The following is a 26,962-nucleotide window of genomic DNA, read 5'->3' on the forward strand; positions in this document are numbered from 1 at the left end:
CTGACCCAAAAGCTCTTGGAAAAAAACTCTGCAAGAAGAGAATTCTGCCAGTGTGAAGCCTGTAGCACTTGRGTCAAAATGAGCATTCAGGGATCAGGTAAGGTAAAGCAGAACACCTATCTCTTAAAAGGACAGACGTAMTGAGCAATATCCATAGAAATAAGGATAATTTCTGTGTTACAATGTGGTGRAGAGATAATGCAGCTGCATTCAGGTTATGTGTGGCATTAAGTTTCAGATTTCTMACTGAAAGATCTTGAAAGAAATGAAAATATAATATGAAAAAATGAATACAGCTGTCCTCATAGTGGTTTCTTCTCCCATCATTCACTGTGTAAACTTATGGCTGCCTGAATGCAGTGTCATGGGATTTTCATACAAAGGACAAATACAACCCTACGAGAAAGATAAATCATGCTCGCTCTCTCTTGAGACAGCAATTGGATTGGTTATAGAGCTGGGAAAAAACCCAATCTTCCAGGTTAGCACCAGTGWAGAACGTGCTCCAAGAAGTCTTAAAGAAATGCATGAGAGCTGTTAACACTGTTCTGTTGGGAGAGTCCTTCAGCTTTTTGAGTTATAAGGAGTAAGTCTATCCTAAATAACATAAACTACCTAAAATCTCTTCAAAAGCTTGTCTACACCAACATGAATACTGAATAAGCAATATAAACTGCATTGGTAGCTTGCATTTGGTAGCAATCTAGTTGGTTATTAATGAGTCAGTATATTTTGCTCAGTGGGGCACAAAGACGCATTTAATCTTGAAATATCATTAGTGTAGTGTTATTTTGTGGCACATTTCAGCTCAAAGATTACTGCATTCACTTCATCTTGAGTAGAGGGTCTAATCCATCAGTTGGTGCCATCTCATTATAGTTCCATCAGAGGCACCTAATGACTATGGATACCTAATACAAGTTTGTAGGTGATTTCAAAATCTGGCTCAATGCACTTGGGAGGCATGCACAGCTCTCTTAGATCTGAGAAAATTAAGAAGAAAAGTAGAATGAAGAGGAGCAAAAAAAAGGAAACAATTAGAAAGAGTAACTCTGTGGCTGCTGGAAGTGAGTATTTTAAAATKAAATATAAGTAAATTATTCCATAATTAAATATTTAGATAATCATTTATGAATGAATATGCATTTTCTTTTACAAGTATGAAACCACATAACAATTATAATTATGTCTATTTATATCTATCTCTATATTACCAATTTTATCTACAGATTAATGTTTATATACACTATATACACAAACAGAGGTGGATATAAATGTACACATTCTTAGAAWGTGTAAATACATGAGAATTGCATTTTTTTCATCACTAAATACAGACAACTCCATGCTGGAATTAATTTTCTATTGTAGCTGCACAAAAAATAYTCAGAAAAAGAAGAAGTGACTATTGAGTCAAGGGAAAGGCAGAATATTACACTGAAATAAGATATACTGCTATTGTCAAAGTACTGCAGAAATGTCAATGCAGTTACAAATAACCTGACGCAGTCCAGTTTCTTACTTTCATTAGAGATTACAATTCTGTGAGAGTAAAATTTATCTCTATTGCAAATTTTGCTGGTTGGTGTAGGCTGGATGTTAAATCAAAATAAAACAAGCAGAACTGCTGGGAGGGTGGTGATTACCTTTGTTTTACACTTAGAAGTGACCCCCACTATCCAGCTGATTTGCAGAGGTTGATCATTTATTTATTCTTTCTGGTTRCAGTTTCCTGAAAACATGAACTATCTAAGTGTCTCTATCTAAATCTGGGAAATGGTTATCACTTCTCTATCATAATATAAATATATCTGACTTCTGCTACAAACTCAGTAGTTTGTACCAGAACAAATTACCCAGAAAAACTATGCAGTCTCCATCTGTGCAAGTTTGCAAGGCTCAGCTGGGCAAGAGCACCGTCTTTCTGCTCTCAGGCTGGTAAGAGACCTGCTCAGAGCAGAAAAATGGTCTTGAGACACCCAGAGAGGTCGCTTACAAACACAGCTTCTATGATTCTATAAATATGTTTGACTTGTGCTACAAACACTCCAAATAGTGGGAAAAAAACCCACTCCAAACTTGTTAAAATATTATAATAATTTCAGCTGGGGAATTCTGAATRTTTTCAATTTCTTGTTAATTTATTCCTGAGCTCTGAAGTGTTTGAAAATCCTGAAAATAAATGTCTGACTCAGAGAAGACATTTTCTGTAAAAAACTACCAAATTTACAAATGATTTCTTTGAGACTAGGAATTTTACACCAAAATGAAAGCAAAGGCTGTCATAATTTAGAATGAATGCCAGTGCAATGCCAGATTGCACCATAAGTGAATAAACAGGGGATGATGGCAACAGAGCAACAGTATAATTATCTCAGTTTAGCATTTTCAGGATTTTACATCAGTAACTCTAGCAGGAAACACACAGCTCTTCTTTTTGGCCACATCAGTATGCAACCGGCACTGAAGAGATCAGCAATAACCAGTGAGCTGAAAAAAACAGTTTTCCATGCACACATCTGCTAATCTGAGGCAGAAGGTATTTGGCTTCATACGTCTGGAGTTTGGTGAGAGTTCCTGGTAGCATTCAGTGAAGAGCAGCCCCCTTACTCATCACCTTTGTTCCGCAGAGTAAACCCGCAGCAAATGTTTAGAAAATGGATGTGAATAWCTTAGTCTTGGGAAGAGCTAAAAGAACATTGTTCTGAGGCTTTATTCGAGCCTTTGGATATGCAACACTTCTTCTCAGTAAGAATGGCCTGAAAATACAGTTAAGGACATTTCCAAAGATTGCTTTTATATGAGCCAAACCATGACTTTGTTATAAACTCACACACAGCCTAAAGTAGCAATGTTAATATCTGAGGCTTTTCTTTAGTAAAGGAGTCTATTCTAAAAAGGGTGGGAAAATAAATTTGTAAGTGGGATTTCAAACTGCCCTATTGTGTCCTGTAAGTGTTAGAGTCTTTATTGTTTGGTAAATGTATTAAAAAAAAAAAAAAAAAAAAAGGCACTGAGGTTAATGGGATGTTTTCCTGAGTAGAAAGTCGGAAAGGGTGGTGCAGGACACCTGAGAGCTTCATCTCTAAAACTATTGGTGCAACTGAAGTTCTTCAGGATAGGATTTCGGATGCCTCAACTGACAAGATGTGTAATAATACTCATGTGCTATTCCACAAGAAATTTAGCTTTGTAACTATGACTACCTTGATAGAGTACTGGAGGAAGAAAGAATCCATTTGTATGCAAAAGTGGGAAAACATGGTTTATTTTCATGAATTTGAAGTAACTAGAAAACTCACCCAGCTTGCTGTAGCCTCTGTAGTCTACCATGTTCATAATGCATGATATCACAGTAAATTATCTCATAACTCACTCAAAGTTCAGTTCAGTATTACTTAACTGACCACACTTTGTTTGCTGCAAAATCCTTCTATTTGTTTTGGTGTTGTTTTTTGAAGAAATTGAATTTGAGTGATGCTTTGTTGGCAGATATATTTGTCTCCCAGGGCCATGAGTTGCATGGGTGTAAGYGAGGGCAGAGCTTGGCTCTAAATGACTAAAGTGCTATGCTCCCCTGGCTGGAGATGCTGAGGTAGTATATAAAAWTAACACAGAGCATGAAAGCTTCATAAATAGCAGAAAGAAGGGTCTGAGCCAGCCTARCATGTTTCCTGCTTCCCAAGGGCCTGCAGAGAGGTTTCTGCACCYTCAGCTGGCCCTGCTTAGCTGGAGCACATAGCCCAGCTCTGAGGTTGGGTGCAGGGCTGGGCAGGTGCCACACTCAGAAAGCAGCAGCAATTCCCTGCTGACCGAACAGACTGTGCTGGCACTGCATGGAAAAGGGTGGGATGGACTGTGAGTGTGGGTGCAGGGATGCTGGTGGTGAGGGGCCCCAATATTGCTCACCATATTCCAGCATTGTGCCCATGCTCACTGCAATTTTCCTGCAATGTGACAAGCAGATGGATCTTCCACRTTTTGAGGGAGTTATAGCTTCTATGGTATATTGTCATGGTAGCAATGAGATAACCTCCCTGGACAGTTCAGTCTTTACAACCATACACACTGCCTCATAGAGCATTTCTGTTTTCATTCATCATACCTATAGAATGTTTCAGAATGTGTGACTTTTAGGTAAACTGAAAATGGAAAAAAAAGAACAAGTTGGGTTCAATATAGAAGAGAGGCAGTTTAATGAGAGAGAAAAGCTAACACTGCAGTTCTTAAAGCACAGGGGAAATTTAAGCATGGAGTACCAGAAATGGGATTTCAGCCTTTGTTCTTAATWCGTGTTGCATCTAACAATTCCATTTGTTCCACTGTTCTTCAGAGCCAGAACTAAGCAAATAGCTTGCAATAAATAATTTAGGCTTTGAATTTAACCTTCATTCCTGCTCATGGAGTCCCAATGTGCTGGTTGCACTGATTTCAAACTTATTKGTAATTCAAGATCATACAGCTTTTAGGGATGAAGGGAAGTTGGAGATATTTATTATTGAGATGTGCCAGTGTGATATGACACTCCCAACTGATCACAAGGTACTGCTTATTTTCTCTGATCTGATGGTTGCAGTGGGACAGTGAGGAGAGAAAGTGAAAGTTGTCATTTGAGATGAAACATAAATTTCTCCTTTTGAAAAGATTAACATCTTGATATTTTTGATTGGAAAGGTTGACATGGAGTTAGTACAAGAGACAGACAAGACTTTTTCTGACTGAGGCAGTAATTCTAGGTGCTCTGTCTAGGTTTGCATCTGAAGGGAACACTTTAAAACAGGGCATCCTAAGACCTCTTCCAAAATAAATTTCATCTTCTGTATTGCATTGTGAAATGGACTTTTATGTCAATGAGGAAAGTTCAGGATTCTTTGATGCCTCCACTACAAAAAGAGGCCAAAACCAGGTCACTTTGGCTTGCGTTTTTTATCAGTCCACCATTCCTAGCTCTGATAAAACATGTGGCTATGATTTCAACCCAAGAGACTGTTGGCTTTGCCTCAGACAGGGCCATTTTTTTACAATAAGGAGTTACAAAAACCTGGCTGAGAAAATGCCACAAAAGAGTTTCTCATACTGCAGCTCAAAGCATGCACAATAAATTGTRAGGATTACTGCTGAGCTACTTTTCCAATGATCAAGAGGGAAGAGCAAGTTGTACATATTTGACATCATAAAATACTACTGTGGCAACAACTCACTGTTTATCTGCTTAACATTCATTTGTAAGGAAAAAAATGTACAAATACAAGAAACTGAATTACATTATATCTGTTGTTCTTTTCATGGGTAATTTTATGTCTCAAATAAATATGTAAGTTTTCAGAATTAAAAAGGCAAGCTTTGGCACTGCCAAAGTGTCAGTCCTCCTCTGGGTGATTACTTTGGACAAAATAAAGCCTCAAAACTCACCTTGCTGGAAGACCAAGTTCTGAATGTTCTCAATAGTTCAGACAAACCTGATGTATCTTCCTTTCAGTTTGGAGATGGGAATCAATATTTCAACAATATTTACAATGGGTTTGGCAGAGTTCAACAGAGAAAAAAATATTTTAAATTCTATATTCAAGTGGGAAAAGCACTAGAGTAAAATAGTAATAAATGGTATCAATAAAAAAAGAGAGAAGGATAACGCAGAATTTAATTGATCTCTCATCTTGTAAAAAAGTGTAAGTTTTTTTTAATAAATAAGCATTAAGTGCTTAAGAAATTCAGATAGGTTCAGGAATTCATAAGCAATTTCCCTTTAGCCTCAGTGACAAATAAGTATCACAGTTTTCTGGACAGTGAGGATTGATAACACAGAAACGGGTCTTGATAGTTCTTTATTTTTAGAAGTCTGAACTTAGCTGACAAGAAGTATTAAAAATTCCACTGTTTTTTCTTTTTAAAATAGAAAGGAAGTACCTAGACCTTAAAAAAAGATTGAATTAATTTTAGCAGTATGAAAATGCCACTTAAATGACAAAAATATTTTCCTGTTTATCTATCTTTATGTCCTTTACTATTTTCCTTTTGAAAAAAGATGAGCTCTCTTTTATTACTTGCTATCTTAAGTTTTCTCTCTTCATTTATCTCCATCCTCGACAAAAACATGCRATTCATTTTCTAGTAAAATTAGACAATAGGAAAACGTAAAATGAAAAACATCCACCCATTTTAATGCAGAGATACTGGCATATGCAGAAGTAAATGCCAGGCGCTATGCACAGTCCAAGGATAATCCTTTTGTGTACTACATGAACTTGTGAAATCATTATCCCAACAATTAACCAGCATGATTAATGAGACAGGGGAAAAATAAAGAATAGTTGCTGCTGCTATTCAGTTGGTGCAGAATCKAAATGTCCCCTGACTTCACCTATTTTACTGTACATCTTGTTGGAGTGTCTTCAATCTTTTAGAAAGTGAGGCTGCCATGAGTCTTGGCCCAGCTATTTTTGACTGTAGCAAGTATTACATGGATGTTATCATTGTCCCAGCTACCATTCTCTTTTTCTTTCCATTGAATGCACCAGGATCTTATTAAATAAATCAAAATTNAAAAAAAAAAAAAAAAAAAAAAAAAAAAAAAAAAAAAAAAAAAAAAAAAAAGGGGGAGAAAGGAGGCAGAGCAAGAAAGGCACAAATCAAAAAATCAAATGAAGCCAAGTGGGCTCTGTTTGCAGGCTGTGGCCTTGCTCCCTCTGGGCCCACGCAGCACGTACCCTTTTATCTTAGTGCCTTTAAGCTATGGTGGTCTGTTCAACCTTCTGGGGCTACATATGTCTCTGTGCCAGGATAATTGTTCTCAACAGCATGAGCTTAACTCTATCATCCCTCCTGCCTCTTGACTTACTGTAAATTAAACAGTGGCTCCATGAAAAAAAAAAGGAGCTGGGAAGTTTCAGCAGCTCTTTTAGACTACCTTTTTAAAAACAGAACACATAAATAAGTGGGGACTGAGGACATTTTTCTGGTTTCTCTGTGATGACATGGAAATAATTTTAAATATGTCCTTTGCTTTTCTTTTGATTTAAAAAAAAGCCTCTGAAGGAAAGAACAATCAAAATGAAATTAAATTAATGGGGAAAGAAGACTAGACATGGATAGACAATATATGCATGGAAAACATGCAGGAAGCCAAATCCCCATTCAAAGTTGGCCAAAATAGCCACAACTTCTCTTTCAAAGCCCTCCTAATAATGCTTCATTGTATGCAAAACAAATAAGAATGGAGTTAATAACAGTGTATGAGTATCAAGTACACATTATAGATGTAACTCTTACAAGCCCCCTCTACTCAGTAGGRCAGGGGCTGTCTTTGTGCCATGAACAGTCGAGAATGCTCTGTCAACACTGAGCAAATAATAAAGAGTAGTAATAAGCAGCAGAAAGCCTCTTTGCTTCATCAGGTTGCATTTTAACTGCTTGGCCTAAAACTCAAGCAATGCAAAGTTTTCACAGTCGTTGTCATCCTGATTTGTACTGAAAATGTTCTTTAACTCTTTAAAATCCCTTGACTGTCTTGTTCTTTCTACATATCCTTGTCTTTTCAAAAAGATCAGGACATTTTAAACTTCCCGTGTCTTCATCCTAATGCACTTCCCACCACCTGTTTCAATTTAAATGAATATTCTTGAGCAGAGACTTAGGTTTAGTCAGATGACATTTTACCAGCATCTTTTATGTTGGCATCCGTATTCTTCTCTCTCTGAAAATACTTGCTTTGAATGATTGGTTTTATTTTTTGGAAAAGAGCAGAAGAAATTTTTTTTTCAGAAGAATGTAAAGAATGGAAATCACTCAGCCATCATTTTTATGTTCTTCACTGGAATCTGTCCAAACTGGGATTTAAGTCAAAGCAGATAGCATTATGTGAGGGTTTAGCTCTCTCAGCTGGGCAACTGCAATTTTCAGAGGATATATTRGTGTATTGCTGTGTGCAGGGGTAACAGTGCTGTTACTGCTGAAGATTTTGGGTCTTCCTTGCCAAACAACCATGATCTCTCACAAAGACTTTGTGCTTTCTGATAATTGTTTTCCTTAATCTACAACAAAAAATTACTTAGTCTGAAAGAGCACCAGTTTACTTCTTCAAGAACATGTATTAAGATGCACAGTTATACTGCAATACAGAAAAAGATCCTTTACTGAACTACTCTCCTTGTCATACCCTGGGTCCTGTGCTGGGTGCAGAGGTCCCATGTGGAATTTAGACAATGTATAAGTGGTGTSTCTGTGTGTTTCTTTGAATTCAGGACTGTCAGAAAGTCAGTGTGTCCTTTTCAGRCTTTTTACACCAGGGATTTGAGGTTAAACTCYAAAGGGAGTTYTGCCAATAGATCTAGAAGGCTGCATAAGATTCTTGCCAAGGTGCAAAGTACTTTARMCCAGTTCACAGCCTGAAAYTTTTTTATCCMYMCRAGTTTTAAAAATGGCYGTGTTGGCCTAAGCATCTCCCTTAMAGGTCTTAAACAGTGTTGCGTAAAASMWAAAACAGTTCTGCTCGCAGAGTGAAAAGGACTGCTGCAGATGAAGTTTCTAAATACAARTCATGGTTAAAGACTACTCCTGTCAAGTTATAATTTCTTTATTAGCAGATAAAGACTAARAGTTCATTATTAACTTTTCAACACCCTTGCTACACTGGTGTCCACAAAGACAGCATGTTCCATTACCAGGTTTGTAGCAGAGGCAGTAAAAACTCTGCCTCACTGATTCACAGCTATCATAATGGCATTCCCTGCAATAATCTGCTGTAGATCTTTATGGAAGCAGGTATTTCCTGTAAGTGTATATGCACATACTGAAGCATGCAGGTACAGGGCACCCACAGGTAGTGCCAAATAAMCTCTGGTGACAAGATACATTGGTAAAATGTCCAAGCCTACAATGACYGCTGCACACCTACAAGCTGATGGAGTTGTGGACACCCACAATGCCAAATATGTGTAGGCCTTCCTTTCCCAACACCTCAACATTTGAAGCTGACCCCATAGTGACACACGTCTGAGGGTGACATGTGTGACCCCACTGTTGGAACTGCAGAAGAGGATGTCAGGCCATGCTCCTAAGGGATTTSAGGAGGAGCTGTGAAACCCTTCAGAAAAAATGGAAAAAGTAATGGCACATCCCTTTGGGCCTACAACAGGAAGGCAAAATGAGACTTGGCCTTCCCCGTTGTCACACCATAGTTCAGTTGCTGTGTTGTGTGCCTGGATGTGCAGTCTGAGCTGGCAGATGCTCCTCTCTGTAACACAGGGATCACAATGGAGATAACAGGAAAGCACACAGCCTCTCAGTGTTAGCTGAAACACCAGTCCTTGGCCTCTGTCTCAACACTGTCTTGTTCCTAAGCAGGGCAGATGAGCCCAGAGATCTGCAATTGAACAGCTGTAGGTTTCCTCTGTGTTAGTCTAACAAACTATTCATGTTTAACTTGTAAGGCRGGCCAGATTTAAGCAACATATTTTCTACAGATTTTCTTTTTTTTTTTCCTGAGGAAACATTTGGCCTCTTAACTTTGCACATTGCTGTATGTGTGGAATTTGGCGATATCTTCTGCATGTAGTCTCTTTAGGTCCTCTCAGCTGCCTTTGTGTAAGTATCTGAGTCATCGAACAATTTTGTACAATTTGGGCCTGGTGCAAAACCAGTTTAAGCCAATGCTAAAGCAAACCAGGCCTTTGTACACCCTTCTTTGGGCCTGCTTTTCCCATCTCTCAGTTTCTTGGTCCTTCAGATTTTTTCAGGTACAGAGTTTTCYTAAAAGGCTGTCTGGTCCTATTCAGAGCCTAGTTTTCAAGGACTCCCTTATCACTTACTTTCCTGACACAGAGGCAGGCAAAATGCTGTGGTTGCTGTGTTTGGAGTATAAAATTAAGTAGGCAGAGATCACCTACAGAATTGATCACCACAACGTGGGAGCAGCTGGAGGGAAAGAGCAACCTACAGCCTAACCTCCCCRTGGTGAAAGGCAGCGATGCTGCATGACCACAGCAAGTTGATTTTGTAGTTTCAGAGAGTGCAGCCCAGGGTACAGCAGTCTGTGTCTGGGTGCACTGGGGGTCCTTCTCCTTGCTTGGCCAGCAGCTCCTGYCCCCCTGGCTCAGACTGAGCGCTCTGCCTCGCAGGGGAGCCCAAAGTACGTTCAGGCAACAGAGGGGCCCAAAGCAGAGCGGCCCCCATGTGTTAGACAGGTTTCTTCAATAATATAAAACTCTRCCGAGTGCTCTGCAGATACATCCTGTACCTTGAGGGACTGTTTTATCTTCAAGCATTGCAATGCAAGAAGTATTTGTTAAAAAATCTGTTGTTTCACAAAGCATGGTGCAGGAATTGGGAATTTCTAAAGCTTSAAGTCCCCTATTCATGTTCTCTCACAGATATTTGGTGCAAGATGAGGTAACTCTGGTGTAGTTGAAGGGAATTTGTACGCTTGTTCCTGTGGACAAGATTTGATTGCAACATTTGTCTTCAGAGGAAGTTTTCTTTCTCTGAATCAGTCTCTTGGGGGGCAGGGGAAGGAGGAGGGTGTTCAGTATGGATTTATGCGTGATGTTTTAGGCATTCACATTAAACAGCTCTAGCCCAAATCCTTGTAAATAATAATTGTTGTTTAGAGTATAGATGAAGTAGTAAAACTTACATTTTAAGAGCTACTTGGGATGTAGCCGAAGTACTAAATAAACAAACCTTACACATTTAACTGTTGACCATACTGAGCTTACTGAGAGGCTAAAAACACAGGAAAACTTCCCCAGCAAACAAAAATCCATGCTAGGCTACACAAAGAAAGAGAGGCTGTGAAGTTGCAATAGGGTGAAATAAAGTAGAGACTCAGTAGTTAAAATGCTACTCTTGTCTCTAGCAAGAAACCTGGCTACATAGCTGTAAGAATGTCTTTTTATTTCCAGAGCTTACTAAGGCTGTGATAGATGTATATCTGAAATATATTTCTTCTTGTGTGAATGGACTACATATCACTATCATTAACAGTAACTCAGCATGTTTATCACAGAGCATTTCAAGGAGGCAGGAAAACACACAGATTACTGTTCTAATACTGCAATAAGTCATGAAACCTTCAACTTACTCATTGTTTTTAGTGTAAATTTCATATTTCACAAGGTTTTTTTCTCCTTAGAAATGGCTTATGCAAAATGTAATGGAAATATATTGGAATGCCATGCCTGAGTCTTGATAGCATTTCTACAGATCAGTTGAAAGCAAAGAGTATTTCTTCACTTGAATGTGTTATGTTGACTGAATAATGTGTTAGTGCAGTCAAGAATACAATATTTGTCATTCCTGACACTCTGAGAAGGTATTTGCTGAAAGAGTTCAGCCTAGTTCTGAAAAATATTTGTTGCTAGTCTCATATTCACTATTTGTGGGTAAGGTTGGATGCCTCTATTCTTTTTTAATTTGTTCCCTCTAAGCCGCTGCTCAGGAGTCTCACTGTTTTCAGCATCCAGATTTCATATCAGTAAGAAGTAATTACCTCCCYGAGAAAATCCCCTTTCGCCCTGATTGAGGCCACGTCAGTGCAGCAGAAATGTTATTCAGCAGCCACTGGGCATCCTTGGTGGGGACATCTGTTTGGTTGTCTGGTGAGGGATTGAGGTATAATCAGTCATATAGGTGTTGAATAGTATTGGCTTCCTGACAGACCATCAGAATGGCCATAGAAGCAGTTTAAAAATCAGCCTTTTTGTTTCTGCCACCCAGTGAAACACTGTGATGTCTGGAGTTCAGGGTTTTTTTTTACAGTATTACACAAATCAGGACATGAAATTACTTCCAACACAGAAAAATAATATGCTAACAGGGGGAAAAAAAGAAAAATTGCTTTGCCTATCAGATTTTTCTTTACTGATTTGTGAACAACCAGCTGATTAACTCACCTATGGCATCAGAAACAAAGACTTAAACCTTCCATCTTCTCTAGAATTTCTAAATGGATTGCATATTATTGCCTAAGATTTAGATGAAGGTAAGGCAGAGCTTACAGTTCTATTGTTATCAGTTAGTGAATAAAAGATGAAGATTAGCATGATTAAAGAGAMGTGAAACAGGGTTTCAGCAGTATTAACTGAAGAGAGTAATTCTCCTGGACACTACTGGGACTGTGCCCATGACTGAGGACAGAAGAATTATGCTCTAAGGAAGGTAAAAAGCAGACCCTGTCTAACTAGCCCCCTAGGGGAATGGGAGTGATTACAGGGCATGCTGTTTTCTCTTGTTTTATGGACACAGGCAGCCACCTGGAAAACATGTGAGGAAACCAATGCAACTGGCATCAAACCTAATGTAACTGAGTTCAGACTAGCAGGTGAAGATTATGGGCTATTGCTTGCAGAGCTGAGAGTGAAAGCAGGGGCATAGCTACTGAGTTTTTTGTCTCAGGAACAAGACCCACAGAAAAAAAAAAAAAAAAAAAAAAAAAAAAAGAGTTGATACACTTAATTTTCACTCGGGGAAGATCACATGGATAAAGGAAACTGAAGTAGAGATTTGGTGGGTATAGCCTTGGCAGGAAAGCAAGCAAGAGAAATTTGGGGGATTCAGCTCACATAACTGTGGGCACTACACCACAGATGGCTATTAGAGCAAGTCATCCAGACTCCTTTTAAAGTAGGTAGAAATAAATAGTTGCTTTTAGAGTGTAATCTTAACCTCAAGCAAACAACTAAAATGTCTGTGACTGTGCCCCAGAAACGTTTGTTTCTCTGCTTTAACCATGCAGCTTTGCTCAGGTGAGACTGTGCACACCATAGGTGGAGGTATGGATCATCCCATGAGGTTTCAGAGGGACAGCAGGAACAAAAGACTAACAGGGCACTGAACACAGAAGGGAGTGCTCCCCAYTCAGCTCTCGTTATGCAGCTGTGGAGGAAATCTGCAACTAACCCATCATTTCTCCAGACTCTCATTTTCAACTTTGCTATCATTTTCTCAGTACCTCCACCTCTGCAAGCTGAATAAAGAAGGTAACAAAACAACAGAAAAACATATAATTCCTTATATATTTTTTTAAAAAATTAAAATTTAAAGAGAGCTTGTAAATATAACAGCACTTCACACACATTTTCCAAAGTTAACACCATTTATTTACATGTAGACCTATGAATGCAACAGCCTTGGCTGTTATTAAAGAGCCTGGATTCAAGCCACAGCCCAGAAATAAATGCTTTTGCAGTCAGTTCCAATGGYTTCACTGCAAGCTTTGCCTAATGAGTTCTCCAGACTTACTGCATGCACCACACTCAGCTGGGTTGGTGTCCAGACTTTATAGCTTCTGGACTTGAAAAAGTGCAATAAGATCTTAGAGCAGGGAAATTCAACCTGCAGCAGATAGCTAGCAGGACATATTTATTGCACAAGTACTCTTAGGATCCATTAGGGTCTCCACTAAGACCAGTATATTGAAAAGACTAAAGAAATGGCAGAGGAACTGTTACTTACTTGATGTTATGAACAGCCTAGGCAGTACCATAAACTTCCAGAAATAGAAACATAAATCATAAGAAAGTTGTTGTTCTTTTGGTAAAAGAAAGCTAAGAAAATGTTTTTCTCACACTGTTTCTGAAGGTATTTCTAGCTATGCAACTTTATGTCAGACAAAACCAAGATATTACAAGGTCCTTCACGTAAAACTACCTGATGATACCATTAAGGAAGATACCATACCTTGCTGACCTTTCCTCTAGCACTTGAGTTTAGATTTAGCTGTGTATAATACCAGAACATTTTGAGTTATGGAATTCAGATGCATTTTCTGTGGCTGATACAAAGTTTCTGTGAGCCATAAAAAACCAGTGAAGCTGTCATGACAAGAAAGAAAACTCTTACATGGCGCTTTCAGAAAGTTGTACTTCAATGCACTGCAAATGTTACTTTCCTTTCAATGTTTGTTAAAAAAAAAACTTGCAAACTGTGATTCTTTGGGTCTTGTTTCATTGATTATAGCAAGAATTTAAGAACCAAAAGGACCTTTCACTCTATCTCTGTTCTGCAAGAGGAAGTAATGTAAGACAGTTTCAGTCTGCAACAGTACTAAAAAAGCAGATACTTAGTTTTCTGACTTAAAGGGAACAAGAATATTCTAATATTCATTCTTTTCAGAAAGAGAAATAAAATTGCATCATGATGCTTTCTATTGTGCATACACCAGAAAGGAAAATATCACCCTCTGAATATTCCAGCCTTAAAAGGCATACTAGAAGTGATTCTCCCCAGCCTTGCCTTCCAGCTTCCCAGCAGTCTTCTTAGTCCTTGGAGCTCACACTCATACTGCTACATTTAAAAGCCAGTCTAATCCCTTACCAATTTATATTTTCAGCTTCAGAACTTCCTATGGCCATGAGTTTCACAATTTATGTGTTGTTTGAAAAAGTACTTCCCTTTGTTACATTTAAGCCTACTGTCTAATAACATTTTGTATGACCTGTTGTCAATGTGTTGCCTCTGCAACTTCTGCCTGGCAAAACCTGATTTTATAGACCTCTATTACATTTTCCCTTACTCATTGCTTGAAGAGCCATACTTTATTTAGCCTCTTTTCCTCCCAAAAAAGCCATTCAATAATCTGATTTTTATTGCCCTATTCTGTACTTTTCTATCTCTGCTCTATAATTTTTTGTAATAGTGGGACCGAAAATGCACATAGAATCCAAGAAATGAGTGTGCCATTGATTTCTACAGTGACATAGTAATTTCAGTTCTGCTTTGCTCTTTATTCTTATTCTGACAATTCAGATGATGCTTTTTGCTCTTGTAACTATCAGTAGGCACTGAGCTGACATTTTCCAAGAGCATTCACAACGAGTCTAAAATCTCTTTCCTGAGGCTTATTAGGTAATTTAGAAGCTCTTGAAGTATACATCCAGTTAAAATTGTTTTTCTCACATGCACTGAACTTAGCAGCACTGAATTTAATCTAATGTTTAACCACTTGGATGGTTGATATTGTGAGATGTAGCTGTAACTTCTCACAATCCACTTAGGACTGACTTTGCCATCTCACTACCCACCTCACTTTTTACTGCTCCATCTGTAAAACCCATCAATCTCTGTCTAATTTGCCAGTGCAGTTAATTTTTTTATTAGCATGGCTTATCTGAAGTCTTGGCATAAATTGCTTCAGGGATTCYTTTAATGTACCTTATTTTATATTGTAACTCTTTCATCATTGTGCATGCTTAGTCTTCTGAGACRAGGACAGAAGACCTGTTTGAACATTTTTTCATGCTGTTATTTTTCCTTTTTTTTTTTATTCTTCCTCCTCTTTTATTTTAAATCCTGAGTTTCTATTTTATGAGATAGTATCATGAAATATAAAATAATAATATGGGTATAAAATCCAGTAATTTGTGAAATGGATTCAGCATTCAAAAAAGAGGGAAGTGAATTAAATAACGATAGACTGCCTGTCAGAAAGCAACTMAAAGATGACACCAGAGTGAATTTCATATAATGTTTCTTGTACCAAGGTTGTAGAAGTGAAGACATGCTGCAGCCTACCTTCTAGGCATAACCTCCACTCATAGACAAAAAATTCCTCAGAAGCTGTGCAACTGTACAACTTTTATTTCCATCATTCTTCACAAGAACAAGCAGCTGCTTGAATTGCGACTTTGGTTTTAAAACTGTAAATATATCCAAATTCTCTAGGAATATGATATTTCAAGTCAAAAACCTTCCTGATGCACTGAGACTTATCTGAAACGTGTGTTTCATAACAAATCAAACTTTRCAGGAGCTTTTCAAAACKGAAATGTTCCTTGTTTGCTATTCTYGCTGCTGTTCTCTCCTTGTCAGCTCTGGAGAAATTTTGAAAACTTCTATCTCCTTGATTCTGATGTAGATTATGGAGTGGGAGGTTTTGGTACTACAAAAACAAAGTCATTGCTTGCCTACACTATAATGATAGCTAYTGCATGAAACATGACTGTCATAAGTGATGATGGCATTATCTAAAGCATTTGGGGTTCTATTWGATTTTAGTGACTGTACTGATTCCAAAATAAAGAGTTCAATTCTAATGACATGTATGTATTCACTGGGGAAAAAAATTCTCCTGCCATTGCTCCTTTCTGCACTGACATTTCTGAATGAAGTAATAGCTATGAATTGTTGGCCTTCACACTCTTCTGGCTGGACAAATTCAGAATAACTCCAGAGAAATCTATGAAACCAATATAACCCTAATTCATCTCTCAGTCTGTTCATGCATGTTTCCCTTCCTGTTGTTTTTTGTCTCTTTTCTCAATTTTACTCCTCACTACAATTTGAGTTGGGGCAATTTTATACACCTAAAAGTAACAAAACCAAATTATCTCAAGTATTTCAAGGGAAAAAAATATGTAACACTGTATCAAGAAGAAGGAGCATTCTCATATGGGGTAAAGCAGATCTATGTTTCCTTCTACTGCTAATGGTCTTCCTCTACAAATGGCATCATCCAGTTGGGACTGAGCTTTTACACAGGATAGATTCTRTCTTTTCTTCACTGTTCTGTAGAAACTGTTTTTTTCAACATTGATGATAAAGTTTTTAGAGAGTGTTTTCAAATGTTTCTGCAMTGTGAATATTGGGTTTTTAAGAACAGAGATCTTTCCTCTTAATTTTATCCTGCATGTGGCTCTAATGTGCATGTGACTCTAATGTGCATGAGACTTTCATTGTCTCGTTTTGCATGTTATCACACTTGGTGCTTTTCTTGCAGCTTTTCTTGCAGTTCCTGTGTTACGTGGCTATAGGAAGAGGCCATCTTTGTGTAAATGAAAAATGAACAAAATTTTTATCTGTCTTGCCTCTAAAGAAGAGATGGAAACATTTCGGGTGCACCTTAAAATAGAAAAACTCACAACTGTTTTTGAAAGTCAGCAGGTTTTAGAAACATAAGTATACAACAAATTTCATAATTTCAAGAAGAAGGTGAAGATACTGAAAGAGGTCCTTGGACCTGATTACAAACTTACCAACTGCACRGTCAACCATCAATAACTTTCCAGTGTTTTACTTCATTCCCTGAAGGGACTCTAATGCCAAACCTGCAGGTTTCTAAACAAGGAGGAGCACAGGGAAATCTTTTACCCAAAATTTTATTACAAGATTCTAAATGTTAAGCTGCCTAATGGACACAAAGGCTCTCACACTGCTGTATGAGGTGCTTTTTTTTTTTGTTTTATCCTTCCACTCTAGAGCATAAAACTTCTTTTTTAGAAGATAAGAAACACAGAGGACATTTTTCATCAGATCAAAAGAACTGAAATACTTTATACTGTCATTTCTCTGTCTGTTGAAGTTTGTCTGTGGCACTTCAGAGTCTTTTATAGGGTGCTTTTACTTAATTCTGCAGTGGGATAGCTTCCCAAAAATGTCCTTCCAGTTTTTCATTTAAGAGATGTGTGGGATGAGCAGATTTTGTAGCTGCTAAAGCTATTTATTGTTTYCCTGGTTGTGTATTATATTTTGTTGCCTATAATAAGGCAGTCATAGAAAGAGATAATATCATCAGTTAATATTTATGAATGGATAGTTTTCTTTTAATGGTGAAATCAATACTTGTCCCTAGAACAGTTTGTTTTACTTCCAAAACAGAACAATAAGCAGGATCACCAGATAGATTTTCAGATTTSATAAATGAAAAATATCTGCTTATTAGCTTTTTTTTATCTGGCTTTATGAATCTTGTTCTTGAACCAGTCACAGAGTGTTCAAGAGAGGTTATTCAGTAAGCCTCTRGTTTTATCATATACTCCTTGGTTGTGGAATTAATTTAAAGACTTATTCCATATTTCACTGAAGGTTATACACATAGATATGGTTATGGATATGTGCATCTGTGTGTGTGTTTATTTATGGAATTGTCAGCCTGCAGAGAATTGCCTGTGACGTACACAGATTTATTTATCTGCTTATTTGGAGCATCATTTCAAAATAATTGCCAGGTGAGATTGTGATTTTATTGCTCGTCCTCTCTATTTCACAGCTTTGCTGAAGTGGTTTAATTATCAGCTATTAGAGGTGATAATTCATGCACCAAATCAGAAGGGAGCTTTAAAAAATAAAAAAAAAATAAAATAAAAAAAAAACCAACAAACCCCTCAGTTTGCCTTCAATGCTAGAGAGCAGAATTCTGCTTGCTATTTATACCCCTTAAACTTACTTTTGCCAGAACAAATAAGCCATGGTGTAGTGCAGCCTTGTTGGGTTTTTTTTTTTTTTTTTTAATTTTTATTTTTTTGTCAGTTTGTCCTTCAAGATGTGCTCATTGGCTATGATTTTGTCAAGGGGCTGGTGGGCTGTGTGGCACCAAAAACAGTGCTGGAGTGGAGACACGGGCTCACTGCTGATGGCTCCCACTCCCCCAGCACATCCAACCCTAGGGCAGAGCTCGTGGCTTTTGGTGCCTGGCAATGCACCCTCTGTGCCCTGCTAAGCCTGTACCCTGGGAATTCTCCTGATGTTGGGTCAGGACTGATGAATACATGCAAAGTGCTGGCCCTTAAACTTTCCTTCAAGTAGAAAGTATCTGAGCAAGGTGTTTAGCTGAAGTTGTTGCATAAAGGGTAAGAGAGGGGAAATGGCACCCCTTCGGGAAGAACATTATGAGGAATGCATGAAAGAGCAGAAATATATCAATACTTTGAACTATACTGAAATAATAGTTTCAGTATCAGTGCATCCTCCATGGAACCATGTTAGTCTGATGCTTATGAAGTTAAAAATAATGCCATAATCTTACAGACATCATTTGTATCTGATGTGAGTTGGTGATAACATCTAGTACACTGATAGGATATGTGTGGATAACTACTTTTTTTTATTATTTTATTTTTTTATTTTTTATTTTTTATTTTTTTTAATTTTTTTTTTCTCTTCTCATAAGAGAAGCTGTTTGGGAGAACCCTGTCTTTAAATCCAGGACTCCTCAAACCAAGGTGGCTCAGGCATCTTTGTTTTCTTTTGTTTGCTTTATAAAGCTTTATGTACCTTGAAGATGCCCTCTYTACTTTCCTCCCTTGTTCCTATCTTGTATTCTTTCTCGGCTTTTCTCTATTTATCAAACAAATAGAAATTCTGTTTTGAGACCTAAGGAGCATGGTGAAGGTCTTTGTATATTATAATTGCTTCAATTAAAATGCTTTTTGTGTTAAAATAATAATGCTTCCCATTAGAAAGTGACTTACCTGAAGAAAATTGTTTTTCCCCCTGTCATAAGCATTTTGGTGTAATCTTATATAGGCATATGRAGTAACCAAATTATAATTCTGGTTAATATCTTAATATTCATAACTAATTTTAAGTTAAATATCCTCCTTTCTAAGCTTCCATTAGAAAAAGAAAATCTCAGGCATTGCTCCCTTATTTGTGCTGAACTTTCAAATATAAAAAAAATGCAATGATTACAGAAGAAAGAAAGAACATAAAAACAAGATCAAGAAGTAGAAAATCAGTAGTAGTTTATACTTACAGAATAAAATATTTTAATTAGGAAAAATCATAAAAATAACATAGAAGGAATCAAATAAAAAATATAATAAAAAGGAATATAACCTAAATATATTATTTATGTTAAAAAAGAAAGAAATTTAAATAAGAAAGCCAGGAAGGTTTTAAATTTATTGATATTAAATTTATTGATATGTCAAGACTTTTTTTTTGTTTTTAATGACACATATTTAAACTCTCAATTTCTTCCTGGTCTTTGTTCTTTTTCTATCCTAAAATGAAATGATATCTCCTCTCTGAATCAATCTTCTATTATATTTCAAATTATGGTTTAAAACTAAATTCCCTGTTTCTCAGTTTTGCAGYCACAGTCAGTGGAAGTGTGTGTTGCCATTTATTTGTTTTTCTGACTAGCATTTGAGAGAAAGAGGCTGCCCTGAATGCCCTAATACTGCTTCATTGACACCAAGGACTCCATCATCCTGGAGTGGCAATTGAGGGAACTGTTGACAGGCCAGAGGAAACACCACAATTGACACATTTCTTCAGTATTACTGATGACAATGAGGCAAATTATGCCCTTGACATTAAACATCAATTACGTGATCTGGATTTTGCTCATAGAGCAGACCATGGATTTGGTTAAAAAGCTTGTCCTTATTGGATAATAGYWCTTTTAGTGTGTTRTAAAGGGGTAGGGAAARGGRAAGCAGAGGAAAAGTAGAGAATTTTTAGGGYTCTTCTATGGATAAAAATACATTTTTATTGACTCATTTTACCTCAAATGAGTATGTTGGGAGGATTTTTAGTTTAGCTTCTTACCGCAGCAGATGGGGATCCCAGCTGCTTGTTTCTTTCCATCCTGACAATCTGGTTACATCAGTTTTTCTAGCAGCTTGCACGTCGAAGGCTTAATCACAAAGCAAGAGGCTAGAAATATCTTTTCTTTAGAAAACAGAACTGAAGCTGGAAATCAATTTCCACCTTTTCTTCCAACTGGTCACTGGTAGCAGTGATACCCATCAGGGCATAAGTCAGCTTTGTTAGTATAAAGGTGACCAGAGTATGCCATGGACACCCCACTTCTCATTAAGCAGCCTACAGTCCTCTTCATCTACAAATTTAGATGATCATCAGCCCAAGAGCCCTCACATCAGACTGGGACAAGGGAGCCTTTTCATCTTTAAGTTGAACCTTGAAATTTCGCTCAGTTTTACAAAATTTCAGGATTTTATTYAATACCGCTTAAGGTAATTGGACAGTGTGAATTGTATGGCTCMGCCTCTGAAACTCTTAACCCAAATGGTACAATGACAATTAATTTAAAGGGAGACCTGATATTAAATTGCAGAACTGTGATTCTTGAACCAATTGTCTTGAGAAACTTTACTTTTGCTCTTAAATGAAGAGGGATTGTTTTGAACCCAAAGAGGTAGAKTTTAGATGGCATTGAATCAAGGAGAAAGACAACATGAATTATTGAAGGATTTTGAAGCGTGAAAGAAGAAAGGGACAATGAAAAGTTTTGAAAAGCTAGATAGTCACATTTGAGAGTGTCTTCTCTGTCTGGAACAGGAGACATATAAGAAAAAAAATCTCCAAACAACCACAGGACTCTATTTTCATGAAAATTTGCAAAGCAGAATTTCAAAATATTATAGGTAAGGTCTTGAACTGTTCTTCAGCTTCACGTTTAAAATAGTGGATAGTCTAAGGAGTGGATAGTCTAAGGAGTGTAATCTAAAAAAAAAAAAAAAAGGTTTGTCTAATGAAGTATTTTTCATAGGACCTTTGCAGAAATGGAAGGAAAAAAAAAGCATCAGCTGCAGTAAAAGGAAAGATTTGTAATGAAGTCATTTATCTAATGATACAAAGAAATCTCTCTCTATTCCATAATGYTATCTTTTCATGCTAAGCAAAACATTTAAACCAAGCCTCTTACAGCAGCTCATGAATTAAAAAATTTTTAAAAAAATCCCCATTTTTTAAAATTTCAGCTAGGATAAAGCATTCAAGGTCTGCTTTTTGAAAAAGTCCTGTGGATTTACTGTCATGAGTTAAATTGACAAAATTTGTTTCTTTTATATGGCAAATTCTGCATAGTGCTGTGTCTTCTGAAAATATCAGGTGATAGCTACCKTAGAGTGGGCACTCAAGGATAGTGGAGATTTTGACCTTTATAYCTGTGTGCTGCTGCTGCAATGTGTTCAGCTCCCCAGTACTGAGCACTGGCTGGAACTGCAGGCAGAAAGGAGCAGTCCTCTCTCCAGAAAGTGTTTGAATAGTGTGGAGCGTGGGGCCACATATTAAACAACTCTCCATCTCCATAACACTGCTTCATCTTCTCTGAGAGGTATATTGGGCTTTAACTGGATGAATGTTACTGCTACGAGTGCAGAGCGAGTGCTAATTCCTGAGGGGGCTGTTGGTAGCCTCTTTAGAGCTGTAGTAAATAATGACTAAGTCCATGAATTACACAGAGTTAATGCACTGAGGCTTGTGTTCTCTATGTGCCTTRTCTTGCACTGTAGCTGGTCTGCTCTTCGCTGTACTACTCTGCAGCTCCAAACAGTGTTTAGGCCATCTTTGACCATGAAGAATCTCACAAGTGCTCTGCTCCATTTGCTGAACCTCAAAGTGTGGACTGTTGCTCAAAATTTGACTGAACTATTCAACATCCTTTACTTTTTCAGCCTGGGAAAAAGACCCTGGGAGCTGCTTTGAAGCAGAGCCAAGGCTGATTGTGTTGTGCTATTTCACCACTTCCAGTTCTAACCTGAAGCAGAAAACATGTTGGTGCATGAAAACTTGAAGATGATTTCCTAACGCTTTCTCACTAACAAAAAGGTGCAGTCTGAGCTCAGATTAGATTCCAACTGCTCTGCTCACTTGTCTTAGTGAAAGATTTGCTTCTAGCATGATAAATCCCAACAAAGGTAACACCATCTGCAAAAGCAGTTACCTACCAGCGAAGTGTGAATCACCATACCTAACTTTATCAGTTATCTTCTCCAGGTTGTCTATGTTCCATCTGCAGGCAAAGGAGAGAGAGGAGCATTTCTAAAGCTGATTCATCTCATCCTGACTCTTTAATGCAGGTGAGTAAATTGTTATCTGGATGTGCCTGCCACTTCCTTTTTCTCCCTGCACAAACTCTGGAGGGAACCCAGATAATCAGTTTAGACTAGACAATGTTTAGATGAATGAAGATAAGTGTGATGACTGCTCTCCTCAGGTGTGCATCTGTGTGGATGAAAAAGCATAGGTGGTGGGAGAGATAAAAGATGGGCACAGTTTAAACACAGGGTGTGAGTTATCTTACAGCCTGTATGTGTTTGCTTATCTACTGTCTGTGTGTGGTTTTGTTTGTATGATTTTCTTTTGCTCCAGGATAACCACAAAAAAAAGATTGAAGAGCAAATGATGTTTCCCATCAGCAACAGGTAACACTGCCAGCCATTAGATAGTGCTGAATATCCACCCAGAGGATCACCAACTTCTTGGAAATCTCATGAGCAATACTTCAAAGTGCAGACTGGCATCATGTTGCATGGCACCTTAAGGGTTCAAACGGTTTGGAAGTGAAATAGCTTCCATGGTTTCTGTGATTTGCACGTGAAATTGATTTTATTGGATTTATTTGATCAGGAGGCACAAGTGTTTCCCCAAGGAGTATAAATAAACATGTTACTAGAAACTGAGTAGATGTGATGAACCATAAATTYGGGAAGCAGTGGCTGAACATTAGCAAATTTTACATAACTGCAGTTATTTTACAAGGTTTTGATTTCTTGTATCAGTTCATGTTACAGAAAGAAAAAACACTTTGAAAGGACAAATTGAATGAAATACTGGTGGATGCCAAACCCTATCATTTTCAGAAATACATTCCTGGCTTTGAAATCTATTAATWCTTTGTGTTTGAAACCTAGAGACATTGCCTCCTCTGACTGATTAATAATTTGCTTTGAAATGTTAACATTTATTATTTATCACTGATCCCCATTTAAAAACCCATTTTTCTCCTTCAGTTATGACAGTGGAAAGCTCAAATCTATTAAGGCAAAGCCTGCAGTACTCAGCAGCTTTAACAGCTCAGTTGTGGCCTGTCCCCCCTCTTGCAGGCAGTGTCTCCATACACAGAAAATGAAGGAGCACACGCTGCTGTACTCTGCAAGGCGCTGTGGGGGGATATCACACTGCTTGAAGTGAGCTAGGTGATCCTTCTCACCAGCACACACCTTCTGTGGTGCCTCACAAGAGKCACCATATTAATTAGCTTAAAGGTCCTGAAAAKTAAACCTWTTTTTCCCTTYACATTTTATAGAACAGGTAATRGGAACTTCAAATGCTCACTTGTGGGTTGTCATAATGTCCTGGTGCTTCAACTTTGTTTAAAGCCCATCAGCTCTCCTGGGGCTGCAAGGAGAGGCCAGTCTCAGAGGTCACTTTCAAGCAGACTTTGCTTCCAATGGCAAAAAAATAAGTAGAGCATCATTCTTATAAAAAGGAATTAATCTCACCTAAATTTAATTGGTAAAAATTATGTCCCAGTGTGTCAGCCAGTTCCTCTTATGGTTAACGGAGAAGGACATGCTCTTCCAGAGGCTGATTTAGTGAGACAAGTCCTGCTCTTGTTTCTTTGTCAAAAAAATTGTATTCCAATTTTTGAGATATAGGAGTAATTTTTTAAAATCATAACTGTCTACCAGTTCTATGCACAGGATGATAAACTGATGACAACCACTATGAAACAAATTAATCAACCCGGCGTCAGTTCTTATATATGAGTTTGGTCTAAGGAAGAGCCAAAGTTTCCAAAGTTTCAGTGTTACACAAGTTCTTCAGTAAGATGTGCACAAATAAACCACAAGTAATTAGAATCTAAATTATCTCATTGTTTAATATTCCATATAAAATATTTTCCTATGTTTAGATTTCCAGTTTTGGGGGAAAATTGCTATTATCTGTAAAGTCCAAAATCAAGGGTAATGTAGAAAGCAAAGGAAAAAATATCTACAATAAAAAGTTGATATGGTAATTTAATTGGAAAAGTTTTGGTTTGGAGAAGTACCATTACTTGCATATTTGTTTCTATTCACATAAACATACAAAAACTCAAGAAAATATTCTTATTAGTTAGAATGAGGACTCCTGACATAAGAATTGGTATTTCTCCCTGTGGTTGTTACAGTCTTTAATTGGTGKATGTAATTTCAGTTGCTGTGGTAACAGCAGCTTAGAATTTCCAGACTTCTGTGTGTTTAAAATCTCAACCTAAAAATCAGAGTTCTCTTTAGAAAAACATCCAAACCCAAAAGAAGACAAGTAAAGTATTGAGAGTAGAAATTTCACATTTAGCATTTTGCTCTAATCTCCCARAGCAAAATCAAACAGTGTAACTCCATGATTTTCATGAAGGGTATTTTGTGCATGGAATACCCAAATAGAAAGTAAACTTCACAACAGGAAAGTGGGAGCCTTGCCCCTATTAACAACACTAAATTTGATGGTTTCACTGGTTCCAGTGAATTTGCTTGCCTTGGAGAGTCTTGACCTTTATCCAAGAAGTTGAATAGAACTTCCCYCTTATATCAGCTGAAGGTAATTGTGGCTGCTCAGGTCTCAGGCCATGTCAGGTCACAGGTACCATGCTGCAAATCATTGTGGTCTGCATTTATCTGGAGTTATTTCTGGCTCATTATTGCTTTGAACTAGAAGCATTCACAATTTTTTGCTTCGTTGTTCTCCTTTAAAATATTCCTTCTGTWTTTCCCTTTCTGTACCATGCAATGTTTTTGAAGAGTAGACTGCTTGTCTGCTGGAAATTTTTGTGAGGAGCAGGGTCCATGATACTGCTTTTTCATACTCCTGTGACTATCTTCTTGAAGCCATGTGCTCTTTCTCACCTCAAACCTCATTTCTAAGCTTTTGAGGGTCTTTGTGATCCATTACAAAACATTCTGCTCCCTGGCTAGAATTTTGAGATACCATGGATGTGAATAAWAAGTGTGTTTTATCTTTACAGAACGACACTAATCTTATGGTGGTCTTTACTCACCTTCAAATTCAGCATTGCTTCATCCATCAAACACTTACCTAGCCTCRTGTTTAAAAGCAAAATACAAAGAAAACTAATCATCAGCAAAACTCTCTCTGAGAAACAGAATGACATGAGCCTCACAGAGCCACTGGAAAACAAGCTTGTTTCTTCTGCTGAGTTTCATCTATACTTAGCATTTTTGCCATGACTAATCCATTCTTTCACTCTAAATTTGCCATGGCAAAATGACATGCCTGGATCTTTATACTGAACACCAAACACAGCTAAACCCTTCACACGTGCTATCAGGGAGCTTCTTGCTTTCAGCACCAGAAAGGTCATGCCACAATGGTCAGAATACAGAATAGCCTGGGATGGAAGGAAGTGACATATTGTTATGCAGAAATCACCCTTTTCACTTGTGTATGAAATTACAATGTCTATATGCATCATGCTCTAAAATAAGACCAAACCATATGGAGAGATTTTAACCTCCCTCCCATAGCAAAATTGCATTACACTGTTGTAATTCTCATCTTCTTTTAACTCTTACAGTTGTTGCAGTTACGTGYACACTCTGCAGTGGATTTTTGTCCTATTGCTTAGCTGAGTTTTCAGTCTCACACACAATATTATGAGAATGTCATATCAAACTCTTTAAAATTGAACCAGTTAACAACAGAAGGAAGATCATGTTTAACCTCTTACACACTCATGATAGAAAATCAGAAAAAAAGGAATAAATGTGGTTATTTGGCCTTCCATCTGTTCTATTTTTCAGAAAAATGAAAATCATGATCCTGGACTCTGCTTTGGTGACTTGATTTGACATATCCCAGTCTTTGTGAGAGAAGGCAAAGTGAAGATGAAGTTCATTAGACTCTCTCCTTTAACAGCCTATTTCTGCTCAGAAGATGGAGAAAAGAAGCTCTTCTAATGTGTATCAGAATGMTCATGCTCAAGCCAGACTTTTACAATGTGTAGAAGTTTGGACTTTCTTTATGACCTTTCTCTTGATTAAGCTTCTGTGATGGTAATGAGAGAATAAATCACCGCTATTAATTATGAAGTACAAGCTCAAATGCTTCGCTTGTACAAGAGACGAGAATGAGCACAGCCTAATAATGTTTCCTGTGCCTTGGAAATACTGTGAGCTTCCACCAGGACTGCGTGCCCTGGCAGCAAACCTCTATGGGGTGTGCTGTGCTGCTCCATGAGGAGCCCACCTTTCCCTATTTGCTGCTGGGGGCTGCATTCACATCTTGTGATAACTTGGAAAATGCACAGTGCCTTTAAATGTGCTGTCACAGATGGTTCCTTGGACAAGACTCCTGCCCTGGCTCACAAGCAGAGGAGAAATTTATGTTTYCTACATTTTTCCTATAGCTGCTCAGCAGAGGTTAGGATGGAGCCCCAGGCATGTTCTAAAGCTTCACTAATGTTTTCCATATCTGCAGAAATAGGGCCAAGTCCAAG

At 37.7% G+C, this 26,962-nt stretch overlaps 1 long non-coding RNA gene across 1 annotated transcript; it reads left to right on the forward strand.

Annotated features, from left to right (window-relative positions):
- On the forward strand, positions 1 to 26,962 carry LOC130578397 (uncharacterized). The gene is made up of 3 exons (XR_008965882.1): positions 1 to 97; positions 22,459 to 22,541; positions 26,268 to 26,962. It is a non-coding gene; the product is annotated as an uncharacterized LOC130578397 (long non-coding RNA).

This window comes from Malurus melanocephalus, unplaced genomic scaffold (assembly GCF_030028575.1).
Source record: "Malurus melanocephalus ecotype Western Australia unplaced genomic scaffold, MMel_1.1 scaffold_225, whole genome shotgun sequence".
NCBI classification, from domain to species: domain Eukaryota; kingdom Metazoa; phylum Chordata; class Aves; order Passeriformes; family Maluridae; genus Malurus; species Malurus melanocephalus.